Source organism: Tenrec ecaudatus, chromosome 6, assembly GCF_050624435.1.
Source record: "Tenrec ecaudatus isolate mTenEca1 chromosome 6, mTenEca1.hap1, whole genome shotgun sequence".
NCBI lineage: Eukaryota > Metazoa > Chordata > Mammalia > Afrosoricida > Tenrecidae > Tenrec > Tenrec ecaudatus.
In genome coordinates, this window is record NC_134535.1 from 143,280,243 (window position 1) to 143,294,762 (window position 14,520).

General features: G+C 45.2%; 1 protein-coding gene across 1 annotated transcript in view; it reads left to right on the forward strand.

The window, feature by feature from the left end:
• LOC142450421 (histone-lysine N-methyltransferase SETMAR) overlaps window positions 1-14,520 on the forward strand; it is a 108,109-nt gene that overhangs the window by 70,117 nt on the left and 23,472 nt on the right. The gene's annotated exons all lie outside the window — the stretch shown is intronic.

Genomic DNA, 14,520 nt, shown 5'->3' on the forward strand with positions numbered 1-14,520 from the left:
CCCTAGACTATATCTTTTGATAGCCAGGCACCATCAGCTTTTTACACCACATTTGCTTATGCACCCATTTTGTATTCAGCGATCGTGCCAGGAAGGTGAGCATCTCAGACTGCCAAATTGTTAGAACAAAGTGTTCTTGTGCTGAGAGAGCACTTGAGTAGGGGCTCACTGTCCATCTGTTTCCTTAATACTAAACCTATAAAGATATGTACATAGATCTATTTCCCCCTTATCATATATCAATATATTTACATCTGTATACGCCTGTATTTAGATCTCTATAAATGCCCTTTGCCTCCTAGTTCTTTCCTCTATTTCTTTGTACTTTCCTCTTGTCCCACTATCATGTTCAGCCTTCATTTGGGTTTCAGGAATTCCTCTCGGTTACATTGTACTTGATCCAGCCCTGCCAGACCTCCTACACCCTCTTGCCACTGATTTTGGATCACTTGTTGTTTCCTTGTCCCTGGGTTTGTTAACACCCACTTCCTTTCCCCTGCCTCCCCAACTCCCATATAGCCCCGGAACTGTCATCCCGTTGTTCTCTCTTCTGGCTTGTTTATCCCACCTATCCCTTCCAGGTAGACATGCAGCAATGACAACATGCACCAACACAAGACTGAGTACAACGAAGCAACAATAGAAACTAAAGCAATAGTTACAACAACAACAACAACAAAAAAGCTATAAATAGTTCAAGGTCTGTTTGTTTCCCTTTAAGAGTGCTTTCCAGTCGAGTCTGATGGGGTGCCATGCCCTAGCCCCACATCTATCCCTGGCATTCCCTGGGACTTCATTGCTCTGCTCCCCCTGCTGATCTGCTGCCCGCCCCCAGTGGCTGACTTCAGCGTAGTGGGCTCAGGGCAGGCACAATTCCTGCCGTGTGGCTCTAGTGTTGTCCTCCGTGGTGCTACGGGTCAGTGAGGAACACTGTGTCGTGTGGTGGGGCCAACCCTGTGGTTGTCTCTGTGCATTGCTGCTCTGAGCAGAAACATTGCCCTCAGGGCTTGGTGAACCAGGATGTGTTTCACTCTTTTTTTCCCCCTCCCCCCTCATTGGCTCCTGTGTGCTCTGGTCAGACAAGTCCCTCTCCTTGAGCTGTAGCTTCAGTGCTGCCCTCTGAAGTGAATTGTTCTGGGGGGTGGGGAGGGGTGGTGCTGTCCACTTAGTTGGTAATGGGGCCAGCCCCTCAGACCTCTCTATTGGTTCCCTGCTTCATGTCAGTGTGTTAGAGCACTGGGTTGAAGTCTGGTCCCTCTTTCCCTGTGGAAACACAAACAACACCCTCCCCCCGTGTGGGTTAGTGCCCTGTTCCGCCAGCTACCCATGTCTTCACCCACCCCAACTCCTTTTTAGTGGGCTACCATATGTCTCCCTGAGTTGAGTCTGGCCCCTCCCATATTACCTGGACCTCACTCCAGGGACATATGTATACAGTAGCTTCTTCTCTTTGCCCCTTTTGGATTTTTTTAGCCTAACTCAGAGGACTCCTGTTGTACTTGTCCTTTTGTACTTGTCTACTTCACTTAGCATAATTTCCTCCAGTTCTTCCCATGTGGTGATGTGATTCATGCGTTCATCATTGCTTTTTCGGGATGCGTAGTACTCCATTGTATGTATGTACCACAGTTTTTTAACCCATTCGTCTGTTGATGGAAATTTGGGCTGTTTCCAACTCGTTGCACTTGTGAACTGTGCTGCGATGAAAATTGGGGCACAGATGTCTGGCCGTGACTTGTTTTTTGTCTCTTCTGGGTATATGCCCAACAGGGGGATTGCTGGATCATATGGTAGCTCAATTTCCAACTGTTTTAGATATCATCAAATCGATTTCCATAGTGGCTGTACATATCTACAGGCCCACCAACAGTGAACAAGAGTTCTTATAACTCCGCATCCCCTCCAACACCTGTTACTTTCTGATTTCTTGAATTGGGCTATCTTTGAGGGTGTCAGGTGGTATCTCATTGTTGTTTTAATTTGCATTTCTCTTGTGCCTAGAGATATGGAACATTCTCTCATGGACTTATTGACCATTCAGATTCCTGCTCTTTAAAACTCCTGCTCAGGTCCTTCGCCCACCTCCCGAGTGGACAATTGTTTTTTTCTTGTAAGTTAGCAGAGTATTCTAGATTTTAGCAATAAGGCCTTTGTCTGATGTGTCATTGCTAAAGATGTTTTCCCATTCTGTGATCTCTCTTATTACTCTCTTAGTGAATTCTTTCCATGTACACAGTGTTTTATCTTCAGTATATCCCACTGGTCAATTTGTGCCTCCTCTGTGTTTGTGCCCTTCCCAATTTCTGATAGCCTATGTCTTCCCTGTGCCAAGGTTCTCAGGTTCGTCCCAATTCCCTCATTAATGTTCCTAATAGTTTGGGGTTTTACCTGGAGGTCTGTGATTCACCTTGAGTTTATTCTTGTGCATGAAGTGAGTTAAGGGTCTTGCTTCTTTTGCTGCAGCTATATATCCATTTTTTTCCAGCACCATGAATTGAAGAGAGCATCAGCTTCCCATTTGATTTTTTTTTTGTGGTCCTTATCGAAGATCAGTTGTCTGTATGCTGATGACTTTATTTCTGGGTTTTCAATCATTTCCCATTGGTCTGAATAGCTATCATTATACCAATACCACACTGTTTTGACCACTGTGGCTGTATAGTAGGTGCTAAAGTTGGGTAAAGCAAGCCCTCCAACTTTGTCTTTCTTCTTGAGGAGTTCTCTGCTAATTCTCAGTTTCTTCCCTCTCCATTTGAAGTTGGTCATCTGTTTTTCCAATTCTTTGAAGAAAGATACCAGAATTTGGATCAGGAGAGCATTGAACTTATATACAGCCTTGGGTAGAATTGACAGCTTTACAATATTGAGCCTACCGATCCACGAGCATGGGATGTCCTTCCATTTGTTGAGGTCAACCTTGGTTTCTTTTTTTTTTCTTCCCCCATCTCTTCCTCCTACCCCGCCCCCACTGCTGCGACTTGCGACTTGCGTGCGCAGCGCCAGCGGATGTCTCAACCTTGGTTTCTTTTAATAGTGTTTTGTAGTTTTCCTCATACAGAGCTTTTGTTTTTTTAGTCAGGTATATCCCTAGATATTTCAATTTGTGTTTGGCTATTGTGAAAGGTACCTCTTTTTTGATCCCTCTTCTGTGACCTTGTCCGATGTGTACAGTAGTGAAATAGATTTCTGTTTGTTGATCTTGAAACCTGCTACTCTGCCATATTACTCTATTGCTTCCAGTACTCCTCTAGTGGAACTTTTAAGATTTTCCATATATAAAATCATATCATCTGCGAATAATGATAGTTTCACTTCTTCCTTCCCCAGACGAATACTTTGATGTCCTTTCTTTGCCTTATATTGTTAACTAGGACCTCCAGTACGATGTTAAATAGGAGTGGGGCCAAGGGGCATCCTTGTCTAGTCCACTTTTTTCAGAAGAATTGATCTCATCTTTTCTCCATTGACTACCACATTCACTGTTGGTTTTTCATATATGGCTTGTATTATATTGAGGAATTTTCCTTCTATTCCTATCTTCTTGAGTGTCTTAAACATGAATTGGTGTTGGATGGTGTCGAATGCTTTTTCCACATCTTATACTTTTTCATTTCAATGTGACGAATAATACTAATCGTCTTTCGTATGTTGAACCATCCCTGCCTCCCTGGTATGAATCCCACTGGGTCATTTGTTTATATACTTTTGTATTCGGTTGGCTTGTGTTTTGTTAAGGATTTTTGCATTGAAATTCATTTGGGAAATTGGTCTATAGTTCTCAATTCTTGTGGGATCCTTGCTTGATTTAGATATCAGAGTTATACTAGCTTCATAGAAGGAATTTGGGAGTTTGCCATCTTTTTCTGTTCTGGAAGAGTTTGTGTAAGATTGGTGTCAGTTCTTCCCTAAATGCTTGATAGAATTCTCCTGTGAACCCATCTGGTCCAGGTAATTTTTTTTGTTGGTAATCCTGTGATAACCTTGTTTATTTCTTCTATTGATATGAGTCTGTTGAAGTTCTTGATGGCCATTGGGCATAGTCTATGGAGGGATTGTTTTTCCAGGAATTTGCCCATGTCTTCCAAGTTTTTTAATTCTTTGGAGTAGAGTCCTTCTTAATACTGTGTAATTATCCTTTTGATTTCACTAGGGTCCATTGTAATAGTTCCTCTTTCATCCCTCATTCTTGCTATTAAATATGTTCCTTCCTTTCTTTGGTCAAATTCACGAGAGCTTTGTTGATCTGATTTATCCTTTTGAAGAACCAACTTTTAGCAGCATTGATTCCCCCCCCCCCATAGTATTCTTATTTTCCCTCTCCTGAATCTCAGATCTAATTTTTAGTATTTCTTTTCCACAAATTAATTCTTAATCAATTGTGTGTGTCCACTGAAGCTCCCTTACCTTGTCACATTGACTACAGCCATTGTTCAAGATCTCCCTGGGCTTCCTAGGGTGATGAAGACGAGGATGCATCAGGGAAAACTGGCCATGGCTTGTTCACCATCACCAGGGAGCCAGCCACTGGAAACACAGGGTGAAGATGTAAACTGAGCCGCATCAGTGGGCAAAGGGCCATCATAAAGTGAATGCTGAAAAGGACTGGTTTACAGAACAATTGCAGTTGGACCCTGAAATTAATGAGTTGTTGTGTCTAAGGCCTATGGGGATCACAAACAAACAAATGAGGGATGTGGGAGGACTCTGGGTTTTGAGAGTTCTGAGTATATCCTTCAAGACTATCCCTTGAGGACAAAGAATTCGTACATCTTATAGCACTCTGAACTTATTATCTGGACCAGAATGTAGTCTCTAGCATATTTTTGCCCTGACACTCAAATTGCTGTTTTTAGTGCATCTGATTTCCTCTTATGTCCCAGGCCTGGGGTCAGGCTTTATGTCGTTGGCTAAGTAAGAGTATTTTTGCCACTGTCTTCTCAATAATCATCCATAGGCCTGAGAACAATTACAAAACCATGGTTGTTTGAGGAGGATATTCTATGGCATCTGCTGGAGACTGTGAGGGGTTTCCTGTCATGCTTTGAATCCCCATTATCTCAAAAAGTAGGAGGAAGCCTTGAAGACAAGGAAGTGCTATCTATTATGTCACATGCTTCATTGAACCCCAGCCCAGCTAAAAACATATAGTCTCGATGGGTTAGGAAGATGGCCGACAGGGACACCGGCATACTCTGAGAGCTCCTCCAAACAAAGCGGGATTGGCGACCAGGTAGCTGAATAGTAAGAGTCTGGTGAGTGAAATATCCCCCTGGGACAGCTCCCCAGTCCTACCCCACGTATTTGTCCTGAGCAGGGGTCTAGGTGAAAGAGGACCGGACTAGTGGGACATCTCTGGCCACTAAGCTGCCGTGAGCTCACTGGCGACCGGCCTAGGCTCCATCCCCAAACCGGACGCCAGCCCAGAGCCGCTTGCTTGCCCTGCCTAGACAGGCGCAGCAGGTCACGCTCCCCTACTCCAGAGGCACACTCTCCACTCGCGGATCCCCACTGGGAGAGAAGCTTTCCTCTCCCGCGGTTCCCCTCTCCCCACAGGGCAGCGATCTGCCCTCGGGCCCACATCCCTCCCTCCATTCATCCAAGCTCAGGGGAGCGGACCCGCGGGTTGTCTGGTGACCCCCACGGGGGACCATCCACCCGCACCGCTGCCGCAGACCTCTCCACCTGCCCTCCGTGCGCTGGCCTCCCACCCCCGCCCGCCCCCACCAGCCCCTGGCAGCCTAGCGCCAGCTCCACTCCTGGCGGGGACCCTGCGCTGAGCACTTCCCGCCAACAGGAGCCATAGCCCAACCCGCACCTGTCCCGGACCCTGAGCTTCCGCGGAGCGCCGCGCCCCGCGCTGCTGAGTCTGCCCACCAAGGGCCCCTCCCTGCGCAAGGCACAAGAGTAGGTGCCCTCCCCAGGGTGCTGCGGGGACCCCGGCGGCCGCGACTCTGAGCAGAGGAAGGGTGCCATTGCCCCCTGCGGTTTCGCGCCAAGCCTCCGTTGCCGGCGCCATTACCCCCTGCGGTTTCGCGCCAAAAGGGCGGAGAGCGAACACCATTGTTCCCTGCAGTGTCCCGCAGCTGCCTGCGCAGCTATCCAAGGGGCCTCCCCGCGCCCGCTCACAGCCCGGGCAGATCAAACATTCCACCTGCAGTGGAGCCTGGGTCTCGGCTTTGCAGTCCCTGAGGAGCCGTCAGTGAGCTCCAGCCAGCTCTCACCACCTGGGGCCCTGTTGGGTCCCCAGTGCCAGCCCTAAGCCTGCCGCAGCCCGCCCCAGCCACCCCAGGAGACGGCACAGTGGCCTGAGCCTCCACACAATAAGGTTACTCCTGTCTCCCAGAAGCATGGGGCCTATTAAAGGATCAAGGAAAAATCAACAGACCACATCACTCCCAACAAAAAAATCAGAGAAACGAGGCACTTTAACAGACCTAACGTCACTCATAGAAGAAACAGATATAGATCAGCCACAAAAGGAAATCTTCAGAACTCTGCTTGCAGTAATACAGGAGCTAAGAGAAGCAAACCAAAATAAGGATGCAACGATAGAAGGGATGAAATGCACAATAGAGGGGATGAAGTCCACAATAGAGGGGATGAATACTATCCACCAAAAGGAACTGCAGAAACTAACAGAGGAGGTAGCAGAGGCCACACAAAAGGTCACAGAAGCTATATCTAGGCTTGAGGAGGCTGAGAACCGTATCAGTGAACTCGAGGACGCTCAAACCAAACGAAGCAAGCGAGAAAAACAATCAGATAGGAAAATTAAAGAAACAGAAGACAGCCTGAGATCAATGACAGATGCTATGAAGAGGAATAATATTCGAATAATCGGTCTACCGGAACACAACATAACACACAAATCGACCGCCAAGATAGCAAAGGAATTCCTGGAAGAAAATTTCCCCAACCTAACAAAGGAGAATCCGACTCTCATACAGGAAGCAGAGAGGACGCCGGCTAAGCTAAACACCAAGAAGAACATGCCAAGACATATAATTGTAAAATTATCCAACTTAGAGGAAAAAGAGAAAATTCTACGAGCATCAAGAGAAAGGAAGACAGTCACATACAAAGGAGCGCAGGTAAGGATATGCTCAGACTTATCAGCAGAAACCATGAAGAGGAGGAGAGAATGGAGCAACATCTTCCAAAAACTGAAAGATAAAAATGCCTCCCCCAGAATCCTATACCCTGCCAAGTTATCCATTAAGATAGAGGGTAAGATAAGGGTCTTCCAGGACAAGGAAGAACTCAAAAAATATACTGCAAGTCACCCGACCCTGCAGAACATACTGGCTGACTCACTATGGCCAGAAGATCAAGCTCCAACTAGAACCACCAGGAGACCACCATATAGCCCATCTCCATCTAGAAGCCAACATGCCAGCAACACGTACCAGGACAACACGGTCTCAGATGGAAAAGAGGACAGGATAGAAACCCTCCACTCAAACGCAGTACACTGATATGAAGGAAGATAGGCAAAGACCCAAAACACAAAACAGAATATGGCAACCATGAAGCCAGAGATTGTAATAATCACTTTGAATACAAATGGGCTCAATTCATATGTTAAAAGAAAGAGGCTGGAGGATTGGATTAGAAAACATAACCCATCAATCTGCTGCCTGCAAGAGACACACCTTAAGCAAGCAGACAAGCATATGCTGAGAATAAAGGGCTGGCAGAAAGTTTACCAAGCAAATGGTAACTCCAAGAAGGCAGGAGTGGCTATCTTAATCTCCGACAAAATGGATCTCAAGATCCAAAACATAAAAAGAGACAAAGAGGGACATTACATAATGCTCAAAGGCTCAGTAAACCAGGAAGCAATAAGCATACTGAATATTTACGCACCTAATAATGGTGCGGCAAACTTCGTCAAACAAACTATTAAAAAAATGACAGAAGAAATCATGGAAACAACAATAATAGTGGGGGACTTCAACACTCCACTATCAGAGAAAGACAGGTCACAGGGAAAGAAGCTCAGCAAAGAGGCCAGAGAGCTAAACAATGTAATTAGGCAACAGGGCCTGATAGACATCTATAGAGCCTTTCATCCAAAAGCAAAAGGTTTCACATTCTTCTCCAATCCACACGGATCTTTCTCAAGAATAGATCACATGCTGGGGCACAAGGCCAGCCTGAGTAAATTCAAACACATAGATATTATCCAGACGTCTTTCTCAGACCACCATGCCATAAAGCTGGAGATTAATAGGAGGGCACCCAGAAAAGCAAGGGCCACCAATTGGAGAATAAACAACGATCTCCTGCGACATGAATGGGTTAAGGTCCAGATCAGAGAGGATATCAGGAAATTTCTAGAAACTAATGAGAACGAGCATACAACATATCAAAACTTATGGGACACTGCAAAGGCAGTTATCAGAGGTAGCTTGATATCACTGAATGCATACATGAAAAAAGAAGAAAGGCGTATGACAGATATGTTAACACAAAACCTCCAACAACTAGAACAGACTCAACAGAACTACCCCTCCAATAGCAAGAGAAAAGAAATAATAAAAATCAGGGCGGAGTTAAACCAGTGGGAAGACAAAAGAACAATGCAAAGGATTAACGCAACTAGAAGCTGGTTTTATGAACGAATTAATAAAATTGACACTCCCCTGGCAAAGCTTACCAAAGATAGAAAGGAACAATCATCAATAGCCAGGATGAGGGATGAATCGGGGGCAATAACAACAGACCCCAATGAGATAAAAAGGATAATCACAAAGTACTATGAAGGTTTGTATTCTAATGAATTCAGAAACCTGGAAGACATGGATAAATATTTAGAAAAACAATCTATCTCTAGACTGAGACAGAGATCAAGAACCTCAACAAACCCATAGCGAAGGAAGAAATAGAGAGTGTCATCAAAAACCTACCAAGGAAAAAGGCCCCAGGGCCAGATGGCTACACAGCAGAATTTTACCAAACATTCAGGGAAGAGCTGACACCGATCCTCCACAAAGTATTCCATAACATAGAAAAGAACGGCAAGCTCCCAAACTCATTTTACGAAGCCAGCATTACTTTGATACCCAAACAGGGAAAAGACCCCACAGGTATAGAGAATTATAGACCAATATCTCTAATGAACATAGATGCAAAAATCCTTAACAAAATATTGGCCAATAGAATACAAAGGAACATCAAACATATCATTCACCACGACCAAGTAGGATTCATCCCAGCGATGCAGGGATGGTTTAACATCCGAAAATCCATCAATATCATACACCACATCGAGAAGAAAAAGGATAAAAACCATATGATAATATCCATAGATGCAGAAAAAGCATTTGACAACATCCAGCACCCATTCCTAATCAAAACACTCATGAAGATAGGATTGGAAGGTAAGTTCCTCAAGCTCATACAAGCTATCTATGAAAGACCAACAGCCAACATCATAGTCAATGGAGAAAAGACAAGAACAATACCACTGAAAAAGGGTACAAGACAAGGATGCCCCCTGTCCCCTCTTCTATTCAATATCATTTTGGAGGTTCTGGCTAACAACATAAGACAGCGGAAGGACATCAAAGGGATCCAGTTGGGAGAGGAGGAGGTGAAACTATCGTTATTTGCAGATGACATGATCCTATACATTGAAGACCCCCAAAACTCCACAGTTGGAATACTTACAGCAATAGAGGAATACGGAAGAGTAGCAGGATACAAGATCAATAAACAGAAGTCGGTAGGTTTCTATACACATCGGACAGGGCCATGGAAGAGGCGATTAAGAGGGAAGTACCCTTCACAGTAGCCAAGAACAAACTGAAATACCTAGGAATATACTTAACAAAAAATACTAAAGACCTCTATAAGCATAATTATAAAACCCTATTACAGGAAACTAAAAGTGACCTTCACAAATGGATGAAGCTCCCCTGCTCATGGTTAGGTAGGCTGAACATAATAAAGATGACAGTTCTTCCTAAAGCACTCTACAAGTTCAATGCTATACCAATCCAATTACCATCAACCTTCTTCAAAGAATTGGAAAAACTGACCACCAACTTCATATGGAGAGGGAAGAAACCCAGAATTAGCAGAGAACTCCTCAAGAAGAAGGACACAATTGGAGGACTCGCCCTACCTGATTTTAATGCCTACTACACAGCTACAGTGGTCAAAACAGCACGGTACTGGCACAATGATAGACACTCAGACCAGTGGAAAAGAATAGAAAGCCCAGGAGTAAAATCATCAGCATATAGACAACTGATCTTCGACAAGGGTCCCAAAAACGTCAAGTGGGAAGCAGATGCCCTCTTTAATAAGTGGTGCTGGAAACAATGGATATCCACATGTAGAAAGTTGAAACAAGATGTCTACCTCACCCCATGCACAAGAATACACTCAAGATGGATCACAGATCTAGAAGTCAAACCCCAAACCATCAGGACCATTAAGGAGGGAATCGGGACTAATCTCAGAGCACTGGCCCAGGGAGCACATAGGCTCACTGCAACAGGGAAGGGGACACACACAGGTGATCTGGAAATTGACAAAAGGGATCTAATAAGAATAAAACACCTGTGCACCTCGAAAGACTTTGCCAAGAGGGTGACAAGGCAACCCACAGACTGGGAGAAGATTTTTAGTAATGACACGTCAGACAAAGGGCTCATTACTAAAATCTACAACACCATCATGACCTGCAAAAAGAGGAAAACAGTTAACCCCCTAAGGAAGTGGGCAAAAGAAATGAGAAGAACTTTCACTAGAGAGGAGATCAATATGGCCAATAAATATATGAGAAAGTGCTCGAAGTCCCTTGCCATAAGAGAAATGCAAATCAAAACAACCATGAGATACCACCTAACACCCCTGAGGCTAGCCCAGATCAGTAAATCAGAGAGCAACAAGTGTTGGAGGGGCTGTGGTGAAGTAGGAACCCTCCTCCACTGCTGGTGGTCGTGCAGATTTGTACAGACACTGTGGAAAGCAATCTGGCGATACCTAAAGAAAACGGAAATTGATCTACCTTACGACCCAGCCATCCCTCTACTGGGCATATACCCGGTTGAAGCAGCAAATAAAACACGACCAGTCATATGCGCTCCAATGTTTATTGCGGCACAATTCACAATAGCAAAGACTTGGAAACAGCCTAAGTTTCCATCGATAGACGAGTGGATTAGCAAACTTTGGCACATACACACAATGGAGTATTATGCAGCACTAAAAAGCACCGATGAGCACATGAAACACGTTATTTCATGGGAAGAGCTGGAAGGAATTATGTTAAGCGAGGTAAGCCATACCCAAAGGGACAGGTACAACATGAGTCCCCTGAGGTAAGTACAATCAGCATGACAGAAATGGGGCATTAATCCACCCAAGGGGAGGGTATTGTTTATATCTCCACAGGGAAAGTGGGACCAGACTCCAACCCAGTGTGGCAAAGTGTGAATGCAATATCCCGGCGTGGAGGAGGGAACCGGTGGAGAGGTCTGGGAGGCTGGCCCCAGCACCATAAATTAAGTGGATTCCTGCCCCTCCCCCGAAAAGAATTTGTTCCAAAGGACGACATTGACTCTGCAGCTATGGGAGATGGACATATTTGATCAGAGCACACGGGAGCAGATGAAGGGGCAGGAGGAGAGAGTGGACCACAGCCTGGCCCACCAGGCCGTGATGATGATGTTCCTGAGTAGAGCAGCCAGTCCACAGAGAGAACAACATGGCTGGCCCTACTATGAGACATGATGCCCCTCAGTGACTAAGGGCGATACAGGGGACAGCACCGGAGACACAGTGTGGGAATTGCACCTGACCTGATCCCACCACACCGAGGCAAATCACTGGGGGAGTGCAGCGGAACAGCAAGGGAATGGAGTGGCAAGGTCCCCAGGGAATGCTGAAAGTGGACTTTGGGGCCAGGGCGTGGTGCCCCAACAGACTGGACTGGAAAACGCGCCTAAGGGCTAGCAAAGATCCCTGAACTAACTACAAGCTTTTCTCTTGTGAACTGTTTTGTTCTGTTCTTTTTCAGTGGTTTGTTTTGGTTGTTTTGTTGTCTGGTTGTATACTGTTGCTTTGTGTTCCTCTGTCTAGTTTTCATGCATGTTAGTGACTCCACAGGTCTGTCTGAATAGGACAGGCTGGATGAACTATCTGGATGAAAAACAACGGGACCGACAGTTCCGGGGGGACTTGGGGTGGGGGGGTGGGGGGGGTAAGGAAGTGGTGTTAACAAACCCAGGGACAAGGGAAAAACATGGGACCCCAAAGGGTAGAGAAGGGGGAGTGGCAGGCCTGGTGGGAAATGATCAAGGGTAAGGTTGCTTAGAGAAGAGGTATACTCTAGCCCAGGTGGTGATGAAGCATGGTAGTAGGGCAGGAGGAAGGTCAAGGGAGATGGAGGAAAGAGCTAGGAGTCAAAGGGCATTCATGGAGGTCTAGACAAAGACATGTACATGCAAATATATATAGGAGGTTGGGGAAATAGATCTTTGTGTCTATATTTATAGGTCAAGTATTAAGGTGGCGGAAGGACCTTGGGCCTCTACTCAAACACTCCCTCTATGCATGAATACCTTCTTTTATTAAATTGGAACTCCATGATGCTCACTCTCCCGACACAACAGCTGGAGCCAAAATGGGTAAACAAGTAAATGTGGTGAAGAAAGCTGATGGTGCCCGGCTATCAAAAGAGATAGTGACTGGGGTCTTAAAGGCTTGAAGATAAACAAGCGGCCATCTAGCTCAGAAGCAACAGAGTCCACATGGAAGAACACACCAGCCTGTGTGATCGAGTGGTCCCAAAGGGATCAGTTACCAGGCATCAAAGAACAAAAAATCATATCATTGACTGCACACCTCCATGATAGGATCGCTGAAGACAAATGGGTGCATAAGCAAATGTGGTGAAGAAAGCTGATGGTGCCCGGCTATCAAAAGAGATAGTGTCTGGGGTCTTAAAGGCTTGAAGGTGAACAAGCGGCCATCTAGCTCAGAAGCAAATAAGCCCACATGGAAGAAGCACACCGGCCAGTGCGATCACGAGGTGCCCAAGGGACCAGGTATAAGGCATCATGCAAAAAAAAAAAGATATAAGTGTGTGTATGTATGTGTATATATGTGTATATGTATATATGTATGTGTATATATATTATATTAAATGAAGGGGGAAGTGCAGAGTGGAGACCCAAGGCCCAAGTGTCGGCCAATGGAGATCCCCTCATAGAGGGGTTTAGGAGAGGAGATGGGTTAATTAGGGTGTGAGGTAGTATCGATGAAGAACACAGCTTTCCCCCAGATCCTGGATGCTTCCTCCCCCCCAACTACCATGATCCGAATTCTACCTTGCAGGGCTGGATAGGACAGAGGCTGTACACTGGTACATATGAGGGTTGGAGGTACAGGGAATCCAGGGTGGATGATACCTTCAGGACCAAGGGTGTGAGGGACGATGCTGGGAGAGTGGAGGGTGAGTGGGTTGGAAAGGGGGAACTGATTACAAGGATCCACATGTGACCTCTTCCCTGGGAGAGGGACAGCAGAGAAGGGGGGAAGGGAGACTCCGGATAGGGCAAGATATGACAAAATAACGAGGTATAAATTACCAAGGGCATATGAGGGAGGGGGGAAAGGGGAGGGAGGGGAAAAAAAAAAAAAGAGGACCTGATGCAAGGAGCTTACGTGGAGAGCAAATGCCTTGAGAATGATTGGGGCAGGGAATGTATGGATGTCCTTTATACAATTGATGTATGTATATGTATGGATTGTGGTAAGAGTTGTTTGAGTCCCTAATAAAATGTAAAAGAAGAAAAGAGAAAAAAAATGATTAGGGCAAAGACTGTACAGATGTGCTTTATACAATTGATGTATGTATATGTATGAACTGTGAAAAGAATTGTATCAGCCCCAATAAATTGTTAAAATAAAAAAAAAAACAAACAAAAAAAAACATATAGTCTCCAGAATTTAACTTCTCTAGCTCCATTTATCCATCCTTCCTCTGTTTTTTCTACTTATGTCTACCTGACCAGCCCTACTACTGCACTGTTCTCAGAGCCCAAGTTATCAGAATTTTGAGGCAAAAGTATGATTAATAGACTATAGAACCAAGAAAAGGCCTTACCTGATCCCATTGAATACACCTGTCTGCCTAGGATATTATTCCACAAATGCCACTGGCCCACCTGGGGGCAGGCCAGCTAGGATGAATCTAGGAAGGTCATTACATGGCTTGTTTACCATGAGCATGGATGTAGCCACTGGAAAAGCAGGGCAATGCTCACAATGTGTGGAGTGAGTGGCCAGTGAGCCAGTCGTGGAGAAAATTATTTAAAGGGTGATTTCCAGACTAACTTAATATAAATTTAGATAACTCCCAAACATATTAGCCCTGCAAATTTCACAGCTTGTCCAATGAACCAAACCAGAGGATATAAGAGATATTTAAATTTACATGAACAGCATGTACTGCCCATAATTGATGTATAGTTTATTTCCCAAGTTCCGTTTGTTTAGTGATTT